The sequence below is a fragment of the Tuber melanosporum genome (assembly GCF_000151645.1).
Source record: "Tuber melanosporum whole genome shotgun sequence assembly, scaffold_96, strain Mel28".
NCBI classification, from domain to species: domain Eukaryota; kingdom Fungi; phylum Ascomycota; class Pezizomycetes; order Pezizales; family Tuberaceae; genus Tuber; species Tuber melanosporum.
The window spans coordinates 13467-31581 of record NW_003299146.1 but is presented as its reverse complement, the minus strand read 5'-3'; positions in this window follow the sequence as shown (position 1 = coordinate 31581).

Sequence of the window (18115 nt, the reverse complement as noted above, 5' to 3'; positions counted from 1 at the left end):
TGATACCATCTTGGTAGCTGTGGATCGATTCTCTGGATACACATGGCTCATACCAATGAAGGTTACCGATTCCCCCAAAGACACCTGGAATAACCTCCAATGATACCTGTTTACCCCCCATGGGTACCCCTTATCTATTGTCAGTGATGCTGATCCCCGCTTTACCGCCAGATTCTGGAAGCAAACCTTGACCTCTCTCGGAATAAACCACATTATGGCTGCCCCAGGACACCATGAGACTAATGGCCAAGCAGAACGGAAGATCCGCGAGGTTAAAACTGGAATTAGGAACATGATCAATGAACGACAAACCAACTGGGAACCAGCCCTTGTTGAGCTCGCGGTATATATCAATGCCGGGTTTTCAGATACCCTGGGAATGTCACCATATAAGGCAGTCTTTGGCCGCCAATACCCCCTCCTACCTACAACACTATTTAAGAACTCCTCAGTCCCCGCCTCCGATGACCATTTAAACCGCCACCAAGCCATTCGGAACGATGCTTTCCAAGCCGTTAAGGCTGCCCGATTCCGAAGCACCACTACTGCCCAGAAACGACGACGCAAACATGTCTCCATCTCACCAGGTGATATGCTCATGGTTCACGGTAACATGTTCATTACAAATGTCGGACGCAGTAAGAAACTGCAGCCCAAATGGCATGGACCCTTCAAAGTCATATCCTTTGACGAGCATACAGAGAACTACACTGTACAGATGGATGGACGCATGTACCGCCGCAATACTGCAGTCTTTCACGCCTCTGCTGTCAAACGATTCCACCCAAATGACGACTCCAAATTCCCTGGAAGGACCCACTCTCGTCCTGCACCTATCATCATTGAAAAGAAAGACGAATGGGAAGTTGAAGAAATCCGAGACCACCGCCTTTGGCATGGAAATGATCAGTTCTTAGTCAAGTGGAAAGGGTACCCGACGAGCGAGAACAGCTGGGAACCACTAGAAGGACTAGAGCACGCTATGGAAATGGTAAACGAATGGTGGAAAGACAATATGCCAAACGAATCCCTCCCTCCAACGATCAACTATATCACCATGTGCTGGACACCTACAATGCCAGAAACTGAGCGATGGCACGCAGAACTCGAAGCTAGAGATGGATTTTGGGCACCATACTTTGAGTCAGAGTTCGAAAGCAGCGATGAGGAAAATCAAGCTATGGAGCAGGCTCTCGACAACCTTATCTAGTCACCAATCACCATCCGAATACCATAACGATGTCAAACTATGTGGAGCTCAATGTGAGGTAGCGACAACAGGTTGTTGGACTGTTGTTGAACCGCGATGCTATTCAACTTGAAGACTATTTCGAAATCCTCTGGATTGACTACTGTCCTGATTGCGATCATGCTTGGATTGATGTACAGCACGAATCTGGTATTCATGACTACTGTGATTTAGATTTCTTCGAGTCTAAGTGTTTCCTTAGAGTTTCCTCTTGTCCCTGGTGTGACACTTACGATGAAGAGTTTTTAGCGGAAACTGAAGCCATGAGTTTCTCGGAATCCGCTTTTGATGATTATTAGTTTTGTTTGTTTAAACAGTTGTTTTGTTTTGGGGAATGTAACCGGTACGGGTACTCTGTTATTGGTTTTGTTTTATGTTTTGTTTTAAGTATCGCTTTGATAGTTGGTTTGTTTTAAGTATCGTTTGATACTTGGTTTTGTTTTATGTTTTGTTTTAAGTATCGCTTTGATACTTAAGGGATTTTACCAAGGTGTATCGATTGATACCTTTGATTAGTTTCGTTTATGCAAAAAAACATGAATAAGATTTGTGTATTTAAAGACCGCCCTGTTTCTACGATAGAAAAGGCAGACTTCAACAGACAGTATTTTAATATACTTGGTTGAACGGTTACTTCTTTGTTCCTCAGTACGCCCTCGAAGCCTCCTTTAGTTTTCAGCTCTCGCCTCCTCTCTGGAAGAGCAGGCCACCTGCCAACTATCGTACCTGTTACCGATAACGTGATTTGCACCTTGCGAACACGTTACACCTTCCTAGACAATCTCCGTCTAGACAAACGAATCTCAATTGGCCTAGACAATCTTGAAGTCTATCAAGTTGTCTCCGCCTAACAACAACTAGGTTTTGGAACACATTGTAGCTGTGGAGATGACTCCTAATTGTAACCGGTACGGGTACTTGGTTATTGGTTTTGTTTTATGTTTTGTTTTAAGTATCGCTTTGATATTTGGTTTGTTTCAAGTATCACTTGATACTTGGTTTTGCTTTATGTTTTGTTTTAAGTATCGCTTTGATATTTGGTTTGTTTCAAGTATCACTTGATACTTGGTTTTGTTTTATGTTTTGTTTTAAGTATCGCTTTGATACTTAGTTTGTTTTAAGTATCATTTGATACTTGGTTTTGTTTTATATTTTGTTTTAAGTATCGCTTTGATACTTAATTAGTTTCACCAAAGTGTATCGATTGATACCTTTGATTAGTTTCATTCATGCTAGATATGAACAGATTTGTGTATTTAAAGACCGCCTGTTTTTACAATAGAAAAGGGAGACTTCGACAGACAGTATTTCAATATACTTGGTTGAACAGTTACTTCTTTGTTCCCCAGTACACCCTCAAAGCCTCCTTTAGTTCTCAGCTCTCACCTCCTCTCTGGAAGAGCAGGCCACCTGCCAACTATCGTATCTATTACCGATAACATGATTAGCACCTTGCGAACACGTTATACTAATACTACAACAGCAATTGGAATCCTGTTACCCAGAGCAATGAAGGGTTGCCAACTGAGGAAATATTTGTCCATCTGATAGAATAGCTTTCTGTGAATTAGTAGGAAATCCTTCGAAAAATATCGATCAGTTGGGTAAGGAGTTATGAAGGTTTAAAGTCAGGCGAACTAGAAAGGTTGCAATTACAACTACCTTCACAGATGCAACCTGCAGATGAAACTGATCACTTTATCAATGATAGAGACAATTGGGGCCAACTCAGTTCGACTTGAGAACTAGGCCATAAGTCTAAAGACTCTAATGATCAGATAACTACTATTGGGAACAGTATAGTTTCCAGTTAGTTATAACGTAATTGCTGAAGAGAGTATAGTGATTTTCAAGGTCTCCAAGTGTTCACATCTTTTAATAATACCCAATGTTGCAAGTTATAATCAGAGAGATATATAGTTGTATAATAAATAGATGTAGTGTGCAAACACTCAAACGCAGAATATAAATATTAAAATGCCTCCCAAGCTTTAGACATTATCAAGCAATGGAGAAGAGATCTTAACAATATAATATTGTCTTCACAATTCAATTCTACTTTATTTATTTTTACTTCACTCTTAGTCATAAACGAAATGAGTAAAGTCTGAGCCTTCCTAGACAATCTCTGTCTACAGAAACGAATTTTGGTTGGCCTAGACAACTCTGAAGCTTATCAGGTTATCTCCATCTAACAGGGACTATGTCTTCCTGGATAGCATAGAGATTGTAGCCTGCTGCCATCCCTGAACCTTCAGTTTGTAACCTTGCTCTTGTGTTTAATCATTTTACTCGAATCATGGGTCCGAGTTATTCTAATTTGCTGTTTTCTGTATATCACCTGTACTTGTATCATCTGCTATGCTGCCCACTATTAAGCATATTTGAATTTCCCCTTTTACTGTTCTCATTGCTGAACTGATTTGGAAATGTTTGGGCTTTAATATCACTTGTTCGTAATGTGCAACTCTCTCCTCAGAACAGTACTCCAGCTGTCAACTGAGTACATCAGGTTTGTCTTCTCTGGTACTTGGGCTGTAAATAATTTTCAAGTTGTAATCTACTAACTTTTGCGCCCAAGGTATTTGGCTCCCGCTCCAGATCTTTAAGGTAAGGAAGAATTGGAGATTTTAGTAATCAGTATATACAGTTCTTGGTTTTTCGGTTTCAACAACATATTGGTACCATTCTTTGAATGCTTTCAATATCACTAATAGTTCTTTATCGTGGATCTCATAATTTTGTTCTGTGGAATTTAGTTTGCAGGAATTGAAAGCTACTAGATATAGTCTTTTTTCCACAAACTGAGAAAGGATGCAACTCAAAGCAAAATTGCTAGCATCCATTTCCACTACTATTTCTCTTTCTGGGAAGAAATGATGTAAAATTGGGGCTGAAGAAAATCCTCTCTTAAGCTCCTGAAAGGCTATTTCCTGTTCCAAGTCCTACCAGAACTTTTTTGGATCACTTTTCAATATTTTTATAATTGAAGTGCAGGTTTTTGAGAAATTTTCTATGAAGCCTCGGTAGAAGTTCACAAATCCTTGGAATATTTAGATCTTTTTAACCGACATAGGTGACTTACAGTTTAATACTGAATCTACCTTTTAGGTACTCATGGATACTCTATTGATGGCTATCATGTAGCCTAAAAATTCTACCTCTTTGATGTGGAAAAACGATTTCTTTATCGAAATGACAAGCTGAAAATCTGCTAATCTTTGTAACACTTTTGTTACTAGTTCAATATATTCCTTCTCATTTTTAGAATAGATGAGAATGTCATCCAAATAACATATAGCTCCTCGGTCTAGAAATTCCTGAACAATCTTATTTATCATATCCTGAAACATAACTGGAGCATTGGCTAATCTGAAAGGCATAACCTCATATTTGTAATGTCTATAATATAGTTAGAAGGCTGTTTTCCATTCATCCACTTCCTAGGTTCAGATGAGGTTGTAAATAGCTTTTAATTCAACTTTTGAAAAGATGCTAGCTCCTACTACATGATCACACAACTCTGACATTAGTGGTAGTGAAAACTTATTTAAGATAGTTATTTTATTTAGATTTTAGTAGTCCACTACTAGTCGTAGTCTTCCATCTACTTTTAGTATAAAGAGGATTGGAGTACCAAAAGGTGATTAGCTTCACGTGATGTTTCCTTGTCATAGCATATCATCAAGATATTCTCATAGTAACTTAAGTTGTTTATCGGACAGAGGATAAATAGGTCCCCAAGAGGGTTTCGCTCCTTCGACTAATTTAATTTCATCATTGAGAGTTCTCCTAGGTTCTAATTTCATTGCTGTTTGAGGAAGAAGTAGCTTTTTGAATTTCCAGTAGTGCTTTGGGAGAGAATCCAAGTTACTCTGGTTAGGATCTTTTATGGTTCTGATTCTTCCTATTTGGATTGCATTTTCATCCCAAGTAACAGTTTCATTGTATTTGAACATATCTGCGCTTCCTTCGTCTTCTTTTTCGACTCAAGTATTGCATTTAGAATCTTTGAATTCCCACTTTGCATGTTTTCCAATATCGGATAGGGGGTGTTATGAATACCACTACCTGAAAGAGAATTATTATCCCATAGTCACCTGCTGCTACAATTTCGCATGCAACTTTAGACAAGTATTTGTTTCATCCTATTTCAAGCCAATTAGGGTATATGTAAAACATTCCTTCCAATGGAGCTGATATTCTATCAAAGCCTTGAATATTGACTGGATTTGATTTCTCTGTCAACAGAACTTTTAGTTTCTTTATCAGTTCTTTGTTGATTAGGAATACATTGGATCCTAAATCTAGCAGTACTTATATTTTGTAGTATTGTCAATTTGGATTTATAATGTGAATATAAGTATGTTCCTTGGTACAATCATATTATGTAGGATTTGGTACGCTAAAAGTGTGTTTCTTTAGGTAAGGTATTGAGTCGTCCTTCTGTCGTTTCGATATATCCGCAGTGTGATAACAACTAGAATATTTGTTACCATGTCCGTGCAGTTTTGACCACTTAGGTCTCCTCAGACAAACTTGTTTCCTCTTGGTATATCAGGCAGCACACTACTAGCGGTCTTTACACCCTGCTGAGGGGTTCCCATACCTTCCACTTTTACTATCAGTGAAATCTATTTAGAGGGTCTCTGCCATCGTCCAGATATCATGAAAACTAAAGCTGGGTACATAGGGCTTGTCGGCTTTGTTTTTTATAACCTTCCCAGACTTATTCTCTACTCTCGCTTAACTGTAGATAGTGTTCTCACTTTATCAAGTTCTGTTAGGTACCAGTGTGCCACCTAAGTAGTAACTAAAGGTAAGGTCTAGAGATTTTGTACCTATTCATCGTATAGATTGAAGATGTACTTCGCTTTTTCTCTAGATCCTTTATCTTAGCCCTACTGGTGCTCCCTGTTCAGTACCTTTTATGCTGTCTATTTCCTGTCTAGGTTTTGGTTCTTATCAGAGACATTTCAGTTTCCAGGTCAGATGCCTAACTACCCCAGCAGACATGCATCAGGTCATTAGAGACTAGCTTGCAATACTTCCTTAGGAAGCATAGAGGCACTGCCAAGGCATACATTGCTCTTTATTGATCACCTTGACCTTACAGCAAGAAGGACTTTTGTACTCCCACTCAGATTATAATTGCAAGATTGATTTCTTCGCTTCGACATCTCTTTTGCCATTAATTTAGATTCCTAAAGAGTATATCTCTTCTAAACTACCTAAACACTATTGTGGTCGGTACTAATGAAATGACCTAAGTTATTTCTTCGTCTTTGCCTAGTTCCCAGAGCTTATTATCTCTTGGTACTTCAGCGGTAGTAATCATTCAGAGACTGTAAACTACTGCCACCATTATGGGCCTTAGTGTCTTAAATGGATGGTCATCTGCCCTTATTCTAGAGACCTAAATTTGTCTCTAGCAGGTTTTGTACTCGTAGTTTTCTATTCGCATTGAGTGCAATAGCCTTCCCATTCTCTTTCGTCAATCATTGACTGGAAGATTCCTTCGTGGGCCTTTTTGAAGTTTGTGTATATTAACTTCCTAGTCCCACTAGACCTCTTTGCTAGTTTCCCAGGCCAGTTCCCGTTTTCACTTCTTGCAGGGACCACCTCCCTTTATAAAGGGTTTCTCTCTTCTTTTACCTTTAGTTGGTTCTTATTCGCAGGTTTTTTATCTGAGAATGTTTTTGCAGGTTTTAGTTTATCCCAGTCTAGGTATTTCCGTTCCTGCTGTTTATCCTCATCCCTTCCTGCTTCCCAGACTGCCTTTTCCCATTCTGCGTTGGTATCATATTTGTTCAAGGAAAGTCGCTATCTAATCTGGGAGGGCAACCTTCTGTCGCATGCCATAGGCCAGGCTGGTCCTGTTAGTCGAACATGGAGATTTAGATTATTCATCATTCCCATAAACATCTGAATATCATTTTTATGTATGACTGATTCAATGTCCTGTATAACCTCATCTCTTTCTTTAAGAGAGGCATATCAACCAGTAAATTGGTATTCAAAGCAAGTCCACTCGGTTGTCCACTACCTAGTGCTTTAATTCTGTTAAACACTAAAGCTAAGGTATCAGATCTGTGGGTTTGATCCCTTTGAATGGTACAGGTAAATTGACGATAGTTTTCTGGCTCCTGTTCTTGAGAGATGGCTAGATTAGATATTAGAGATTACAATGTTTGGTTCTGTTGGGTCTGTTGTGCTCTGAACTCCTGGAAAGCTCATTCTAGAATAAGATCTCATTTGAGAGCTTCTTGTTGCAGTTAGGTGGTTACTCCCTCATGATGCTCTTGTCATGTATCTTTTGCTGCCAATTTGGTGGCAATTTTCCTATTGATACTTTCTTAGATCTCTCAGATATTTGCTTCCACTACAGTACACTGACATGATATAATAGCAATGTTACTGACATGTATATCTTGTCCTTCCGGAAATCATTGCTGGACTTCTATCAGCCCTCATATGTTGGCCTGTAAGTCAGCGTGACAGAGTATCAAAAGCAATATTGGCAGTATCAATACTAGTTGAGATGTCCTGTCATATTTGACCTATGACTATTACTACCCTAGCAGTGAGTCTTGCGATGTCTGCTGCAGGGGTATTCAAGCATGGTGTAGGGGATCTTGAAATGGAGGAGGAGGCTCCTGAGAACTAAGGGATACCGAGTACTTTACCTGCAGATCCTCCGAAAGATTTCCAGAGTGCCAGAGGAAGAAAGGACGAATGACTAAAATTTGAAGAGTGATCATCTCCTGAGGTATCCATTGGTTCTCCTGGAGTAATCTGCTTAGGAGGTTGTGCCATCTCCTTTACTCATTTATGAGCTTTTTCTTTTTTCTTGTAGACGGGCTAAAAAGTCAAAGTTTCCAGAGGTTTCTATTTACATAAAATATGCAGCAGGACACTTGATGTCCTAGCCACATTATGCAGTAGGAGGAAGTAGGTAAATAGGAAGAGAGCCTTAATAAGAAGGAGATCAAATAATATACTGTTAGGAAGAAATAAGCTGATAGACTTCAGAGTTGACTAGGCCAACCAAGATTCATTTATGTAGACGAAGATTGTCAAAAATGGCTTGAACTTCACTCATTTCATTTATAACTACTAAGAGTGAAGCAAAGTAGATAAGGTAGAATAGAATTGTAAAGAAAATGTTATATTATTAAGGACTATTCTCCTTTGCTTGATGATGTCTAAAATCTTGAAAGGCACTTCAATATTTATATTCTACATCTGAGTATTTACAGACTACATTTATTGATTATACAACTATGTACCTCTTTAATTATGACTCGTGACGTTGGGTATTCTTCAAGATACAAACATTTGAAGACTCTGAAAATCACCACACACTCTTTGGTAATTGCAAAATAGCTAACTGGAAATCATACCAATCCCCACTCGTAATTATCCGATTGTCAGGATGTTTAGACTTATGTCCTAGTTCTCAAGTTGAACTGACTTGACCCCAATTGTCTCTGTCATTGATGAAGTGATTAGTTTCATCTGCGGGTTGTATCTGTGAAGGTAGTCATAATTACAACCTTCCTAGGTCGTCTGACTCTGAACCTTCATAACTCCATACACAACTAATAGATAGCTTTTAGAAGACTTCCTACTAATTTGCAAGAAGCTATTCTACAGGATTAACAGATAACCCCTCAGTCAGCAACCCTTAGTTGTACTAGGACCTAGGATTTCAATCACTATTCTAGTATTGAGAATTATTCCCACAACCATAACATGTTCCAAAACCTAGTTAAAATACTCTGTGAAGTTTATTGGCTTCTATGGTAGTACCCCTCAGAGTTCTACACTCTTCTGATTGTTATAGGGAGGGTGCAAATATATTGGTTTCTCCTTAAGATCCTTTATCATTCGATACTATTTCTTCATGCGAAAATATCCCATTACATATGGCTCACACCAAAGATGTTAACTCTTTGAAGCCTAGTAACCTCTCAGGTAGTTGGCAGATATACTCCATTCTACTTGCCAGACCTAGCCAACAGTCACTTCTCATATAACCTGTGAACAGGATCCTGTCAGACAGACTGCGGCGACATAGTCAGTATTATTCTTACACCTTTAATTCTGTGGCATTATAGTCACAGGACGCAACTAAGGTTGATAATTATGATGATGCGTGGGCCCTGTAAGGGGACCAGAGAAGGGTATTGGAAGCTATAAATTCCAATTCAGAGTGGAGTTACCCTACTTAGGAAGGTTCCTAGATGTCATATCTTGGTATTCCTAATAGTAGCATATGAGCTGATATAAATAAAGTAGAAGATAGAGGATGGACTAAAGGCCAAAGTGCAAACTCGACCATAGAAACTGAACTGTTGCCATTTTACCACATCTCTCATGCAGTCCCGTATTTTCTGAGAGATAGCATCACTTAGTAGAAGAGATCCTATCAGCAGTTAGGAGGTAGAAGGGCGAAGAGAGGAAGTCAACCGTAACTTGAACTGAGCAACTAGGAGGATATGGTCAAATCTTACTATGAGACAGACCCTGAAGTTACTAGCCAAGTCGTTCACCAATGGGGATCATGCAAGTGGAGAGAAAAATATCCACTACTTCCAGCGCCTACCAGAAACGAAAATAAGAAGCCAAGTGTACTAAAGCTAAGCCAGCTGCTATTGGTGAGACAGGACTAGTAGGGAAGTCCAGATAACTCTCCAATCAAGTAGAAAAGAAATGAGTGAGGCAAAGACGGGAGAGGATGAAGGAGTTAACCAGTCACGAACGTGGCTTAGCGAGGAAAGGGTTTTCACGTGACACATGGTTATGAGTCATAGGTATGTTATCGTTTTACGCATATGACCTATTCGGGTTATATGATTAGTTATGTGTTGGATTTGTGATGCTTTCGCACATGGCTCAAGTATGAGTCGTGGGACATGCGCCTGACGAGTATGCCTTACGAGTGTGCCTTACAGGTAAGCCTTGCGCATATGATTTATGTTTCACACATGACCTCATTATGATGTTATGGGTTTCATGCATATGGCTCAGTCGAGTCATATGACTTGTTTATTGCGTTATGATTGGTTTATGAGTTTCGCACATGACCTCGCTATGAGGTCATGGGTTTTGAGCATGTGATCACTTTGGTTATATGACTAGTTTGTTATGATTTAGTTTCGCACATGTGACCACTTTAGGTCACATGATTAAAGGCGGGAAGAACACTATATAAGGAGGCCAATGCGGCCGAGGAAGATAGGTTCTTCACGCTTTGTTCTAAGTACTTTTCCTACTTATTACTTTAACGAATATAAAATACCTTTACGATCTTTATCCTTATTGCAACGTTATCATTACGCCAAGGAAGGCGCTTTACGAAGAAAGGTTAGAGAAAGCTTACGATAGGCGGTCCAGGTAGAAGACAAGGGTCTTGTACTATCGGTAACGTAGGCAGAGGCCTAGAGCTATCGTAAGACAAAAGAAGAAGACAGGAAGAGAAGTATCGTTCCCCGTTGCCAAGCACTAACTATCCAAAGAGGGATTGTTACATTACAAAGCGTCACCTAGTGTGACGCCAAACGATACAAGACGGCATCCTTCAACCCAGACAGGGAAGGAGATATTGACATCGACGATCAAAATCTTAATCTAGGAGGATTCAGCGACGCCCTAGATCACGTCTCAGCAGAACCCTCGAGAGCAGCAAGCCCAGTAACCCCAGAGAAAGGATCACCAGTCGATAGCTCTCCTGCTGGAACGCCACAACCCGAGAGAATGTCAGGATCCGCAGTACCTGGGCCACCGGCCCCAGCCGCTCCGGCACCAAGAACCAGCATACTTGGAATGACTAAAAATCAGTTTCAGGCATTTCTTGCAGGCACGCGAAATATAGGGCAAGGAAATGTCCAACGACCAAAAGCAAAGGAGCCCGACACATACAAAGGAGCCGAAGATAAGCTACGAATATTCTTAGTGCAATGCGAGGGATATTTTGCAGTTAAGGGATATGGAGATCACCATGATGAAATTAAGATTCCATATGTGGAATCTCTACTCAGAGGACTCGTGGGACAATGGATCATGCCCTTCCAAGATGGACGGAAACAGAGGGAATGGGTCACGTACGAAGAGTTCAAGGCGACACTCTTTGAACGATTTAGAGACCCCAACGCCAAAGAAACAGCAAGACAAAAGCTAGAAAAACTCCAGCAAGGAAAACAAATGTTCTCAGCATATTGGAACGAATGTCAACTGTTGGAATACGAGGCCGAGTTTGATGATGCGACTCTCTACATCATCCTCCTGAGAAACTGCAGCGAGAGACTCCGAGAGGCATGGGAAATCTATGACCTGCGCTATACAACAGCCGAACGATTTACAAGATGGGCAATCGACAAAGAAAGCAAATTAAACATGGTTCGGAGCAACTCGGAAAATACTATAGCACATAGAGTGGTCCAATCATCCAGGAATGTGGACGGGACCTTCAAACCGCAAGCACCTCGAGGAGAAAGTCGAGCATTACCATCAGGCGAACCAATGGAATTAGACAAGTCAAGAGCATGGCCTGCTCTGAATCTGTCTAAGGAAGAATACACCAGAAGGATGAATGGGAAACTATGCCTAAGGTGTGGAAAAGCAGGGCATTGGATACGAGAATGCAGAAGCCGACTGGACAATGGATACCAGGGAAACAGAGCTACTAGAAATAATCGTTTCCAAAATCAGAAAAGAAGCAACATCCGCGAAATGATAGCAGAGGATTTACCGGCGGAAAACGACAAGGGTCCCCAGTAAACAGTGGTCTGGGAGACCCAAGATGTGGACCTGGAAAACCCATCAAAGTAGCGAACTACTACACGGCACTATACACGTAAAGAGGAGAAGAAGATGGAGATTATGTGATGATCAAAACGAAGATATACAACAGAGAAAGCAAAGAAATGACAATATATGCAATGCTCGACTCAGGGGCTACTGAAGACTTCATCGACAAAGAAATATGCGATAATAAATACGGCCTCAATACCGAACAAGCTAAGAAAGCAAGACAAGTCTACTTAGCGGATGGAAAACCAAGCGCTATGGGTCCTATAACCCATACGGCGACAGTACCTATGGACATTGACAGCCATAGAGAAACGGCAACCTTTCAAGTGGCAGATCTGAAGAACCATGACATAGTCCTAGGGATGCCATGGTTACGGAAGCATAATCCGATGATCGATTGGAACGAGAACAAGATGACCTTTACAAGCGAACTATGTGCGACACAATGTCTCAACAGTTCACCTGTGGTCTACTCAATACCGATACGAGAAGCAGAGGAAGAAACTTTGCATGCAAAGTTTGCCGTGATGCGGCAAGACAAGAGGGTCCGGATACAAAGACTGGACCAAGAGGCAAAAGTGGCGACCAAGGGTTCCAAAGGGGCAGCAGGACACGACCTATATGCCAACGAAGGAATCAAGATACCTGCCAACGGGCAGGCAACGATAGCGAAGGGAATAGCCATTGGACTCCCAGAAGGCACCTATGGACGAATAGCACCCCGCAGTGGTTTAGCAGTCAAACACCGACTCATGACCATGGCAGGGGTGATCAACGTTGACTATACCGGTGAAATCAAAGTGGTCCTGGCCAACCTAGCTTAAGAGGACTACCAAGTCCAGAAAGGCGATCGAATCGCACAGTTGATAATCGAAAAAATCAACAAAGAGGATCTGCATGAAGTAGATCAACTGGAAGAAACCATAAGAGGAAACAAGGGATTTGGAAGTACGAACCAAAACCAGCACGATACAACAAAAAGAATTAAGATCAAAGAGATCACAGCACAAGCCTTTGGACAATATTATCGAAGAAGAGATACAACCGGAATTCTCCAATGGACATACGAAGACGAAAAAGCGGTTCTAGCAAAAATCAACATCAGCACAGAGCTAGCAATCCAGGACAAGAAATACCAAAGCAAAAAAGGATGGAAAGAATTGGTTCCAAAAGAATATCACCAATTCACAAATCTATTCCAAGAAGAGGAAGCTACGGAGCTACCACCTCGAAGACCAGGAATCGACCACGAAATTCAGCTGGACAAAGATGAAAAAATGGGAAAGACAAAAGAGATTTCCTATAAGAAATTATACCCCCTAGGGGAAATAGAGCTCGAAGAACTTAGGAAGTACATCGAGCAAAACCTAAAGAGAGAATGGATCCGAGACTCTTTCGTGTCAGGAGGATCCCCAATACTATTCGTCAAAAAGAAAGACGGAAAAATGAGACTATGCGTGGACTACAGAGCCCTCAATTCGGTTACCAAGAAGGACCGATATCCACTACCCTTGATTGTGGAAGCACTAGACAGACTACGATCAGCAAAATACTTCACCAAACTCGACATCAAAGATGCATACCACAATATACGCATCAAGGCAGGAGACGAATGGAAGACTACATTCGCCTCAAGATACGGAATGTTCGAATACTTGGTTATGCCCTTCGGGCTAACCAACGCACAAGCTTCATTCCAGAGATGGATCAACAAGGTACTTAATAAGTACCTCGACATATGTTGCATCGTATAGTTGGACGATGTACTCATATACTCGGAAAACATACAACAACACCAAAAAGATATCAGCAATATCATGGCGGCAATACAAGGATCAGGAATGAAGATCAAACCAACAAAATGCGAATTCCATAAGGAAGAAACAGAATACCTTGGATTTATCATCAATCGAAGTGGGGTCAAGGTCGACCCTGTTAAAACAGCAGCCATATGGGATTGGGCCAAACCAAACAACAAAACAGATGTCCAATGCTTTATGGGATTCTGCAACTTTTTTCGAAGGTTCATAGAGGGGTTTAGCAGGCTTGTAAAACCACTCTATAACCTAACGAAAAAAGACAAGAAATGGGAATGGGGAGAAATGGAACAAAAAGCATATGATGCAATACAAACACATCTAACATCGGCACCCATATTGGTCCATTTTAATCCAAACCGAAGGACAATGATCGAAACGGATGCCTCAAAATATGTATGCTCAGGCATACTATCGCAACAATGCGACGATGGAAAATGGAGGCCAGTATCCTATCGATCCTAGACAATTACCCCCACTGAGTGCAACTACGATGTTGCAAACAAAGAACTATTAGCAATAGTTCACGCATTAAAAGAATGGAGAAGATACATTTCGAACAACGACCATCTAGTCCGAGTTCTAACCGACCACAAGAACCTGGTGCCGTTCATGACTACGAAAGAACTGAACGACCGCCAGATAAGATGGATGGAACACCTCAGCAAATACAACTTCAAAATTGAATACCGACCAGGCAAAGAATGTGGAAAGCCAGATGCTCTCATGAGGATTGCAAGCGACAAACCACAAACAAAAGAAGACAAAAAGATCAAACAAAAAACACGGACCCTATTACCAAAAACCTACTTCGAGGCAATGGAGGTTATCCAATTCACATCAAAGGAAGAAAGAGGAATTGAGAACGCAAACAAGAAAGACAAAACAATCCAGACAATAAGAGAAGCCTTAGAAAAAGAAAAAAAGGAGATGAAAAGAATTGCACTGGGATTATGCCAATGGAAGGACGGAAATATGTGGTACGATGGAAAACAATAGATCCCGGAAGAAGAGGAGATAAGGACAGACATCATACGACAACACCATGATATCCGAACGGCAGGACACGGAGGAACGCCTAAAACCACAGAATTCATCACGAGGTCATTCTATTGGCCAGGACTGTGTGAAGATGTCAAACGATATGTCAAAAACTGTAACATATGCCAGAGGACGGAAACGGCTAAACACGCACCATATGGATTACTAAAATCAAACGAAGTCCCCGAACAACCGTGGAAAACAATTACTATGGATTTCATCACATACCTACCAACATCGGAAAATTGCGATAGCATCTTGGTCGTGGTGGATCGTCTGACCAAAATGAGTCATTTCGTTCCGGTTAGAAAAGACATCAACACGAGGGATTTTATACAAACATTCTTCCGAGAGGTCTTTCGACTTCACGGCCTCCCAAAGAATATCATTACCGATCGAGGAACACTATTCACATCGGGACTATGGAAGAAAGTAACCGGAGAAATGGGGATACAAAACAGAATGAGCACAGCGTTCCACCCACAAACAGATGGACAAACGGAACGGGTAAATGCGATACTCGAACAATATTTAAGGGCCTACGTCAACTATCAGCAAGATGATTGGTACAAGCTGTTATCCATGGCCGAATTCGCATACAACAATGGAAAGCAAGAAACAATTGGCACGACACCCTTCTTTGCAAATTACGGACAACATCCACAAAGTCAGACCACATATCATACGATTAATGATGTGATACCGGATAAAACCGATATGGGGAAACTACACAAAACATTACAATACGAAATGAGTCAAGCCACCTTCGCCGTTCCGCGGGTTATCTTGAGTCAATACGATAAGCACCGAAGACCAGATCCGAACATACGACCAGGAGATATGGTATGGCTAACACTACGCAATATTCATACAACACGACCATCAAAGAAATTGGACTACAAGAAAATAGGACTATTCCAGATACTGGAAACAGTGAGCAGCCGAGCTTATAAACTCGACCTTCCCCCCTCAATGCGAATACACAATACATTCCACATCTCACTCCTCGAACTACACAACGACAATAAGTTTCCTTCACAAACACTTATTCCTCCCCTTCCGATCGAACTCGACGGAGAACCAGAATACGAGCTCGACAAAATAGTCGATTCCCGCTTCTTCCACGGTCACCTCCAATACCGAGCCAAGTGGACAGGATACTCTCCTGAACACGATAAAACTTGGTACTTCGCACACAACTTCAAAAACGCACAAGATGCCATCTCAACCTTCCACCAGCGATACCCAGGCAAGCCCGGCCCAGGTGACGATCACGTTCAACCAAGACAAAGGAGAGGGAAAGACTCCCGCGCCATTGCAGCAACACAAGAGCTGGGGCGATAGCCCCCGCTAAACCACACCCACCAGCTCCGAATACTCATTCGTGGGGCCAACCGACGAAGAACTCAAGGAAAGAGAAAGACAAGCACAGCATAACGCCATGTCATGGATGGTATGCTACAATGACGGTTGCCAAACACACTTTGGCGACAAAGAAGGCTCAGGATGGTTCCCAAGGGAATGTCGAAAGTGTGGCCCACGCCCAGACCATGTCCTGAAGCATTGGCAACAATGCTTCAGAAATGGGTGCAGGATGCATAGGGCACAAAAAATATCTGCAGGATTCTACCCGCAGAAAGATGGAAGCCGAAAAGAGTTAGAAGGAGAAGATGCCAGAAAGGCATGGGCCGCAAGGACGCGGTCCAAGGAGAGAGGGGCCCAAAATTCCTCGGCAGACACGGAACCGGATGTCAGGAGCCTACATAGGCAGATCCGGGGACTCCGAGAACAACTGGGCCAAGCTGAAGCCACAATTTCGGCAAACAACAAAACGATCGCGGAGCTTAGACAGCTGAACGACAATCAGCGGCACACGATCGAGATGGCGAATCTGACTCTGGAATCAGTAAGGGTCAGATGGAGGACGGCAGACGAAAAGTTCCACAAGCTGAGAAGGACTATGCGCTGCAGCAGGACGGGAACTATTGAAACTGGGAGAAAAAGCCTGATGGAACTCAGGCTTAGGAGGAGGGGAGCTAATGTTACGAATGTGGCTTAGCGAGGAAAGGGTTTTCACGTGACACATGGTTATGAGTCACAGGTATGTTATCGTTTCATGCATATGACCTATTCGGGTTATATAATTAGTTATGTGTTGGATTTATGATGCTTTCGCACATGGCTCAAGTATGAGTCATGGGACATGCGCCTGACGAGTATGCCTTACGAGTGTGCCTTACGGGTAAGCCTTGCGCATATGATTTATGTTTCACACATGACCTCATTATGATGTTATTGGTTTCATGCATATGACTCAGTCGAGTCATATGACTTGTTTATTGCGTTATGATTGGTTTATGAGTTTCGCACATGACCTCGCTATGAGGTCATGGGTTTTCAGCATGTGATCACTTTGGTCATATGACTAGTTTGTTATGATTTAGTTTCGCACATGTGACCACTTTAGGTCACATGATTAAAGGCGGGAAGAACACTATATAAGGAGGCAGATGTGGCCGAGGAAGATAGGTTCTTCACGCTTTGTTCTAAGTACTTTTCCTACTTATTACTTTAACGAATATAAAATACCTTTACGATCTTTATCCTTATTGCAACGTTATCGTTACACCAAGGAAGGCGCTTTACGAAGAAGAGTTAGAGAAAGCTTACGATAGGCAGTCCCGGTAGAAGACAAGGGTCTTGTACTATCGGTAAGGTAGGCAGAGGCCTAGAGCTATCGTAAGACAAAGGAAGAAGACAGGAAGAGAAGTATCGTTCCCCGTTGCCAAGCACTAACTATCCAAAGAGGGATTGTTACATAACCATGCCCCTAGACAGGAACTATCGAGAAGGCAGAAGAGAGTAGGGTGAGGTCCACAATAGTTGATGTGGTATTGCCAAGCTATGTGAGAGGAAATTAGGAGTAATAGAGAGTACTATACTAGAAGTTCTTTTTTTTTTTTTTTTTAGAATCATATTATTACTTGTTTAAGTTACAAGAATATTGCATCTAGTATGAGCTATAGCGTAAAGAAAACCCCCCCTCTCCAGACCAAGAGAAAACCTGTATCTCCAAGAACTTCTGGTATGGGCCTAACTATATACACTCTAAAGGCGATCCACTCAGGATCCCAGTCCGTAGACCTCATGACTTGAACACGAAAAGGTCTCACCTAGAAGCTAACCATATATC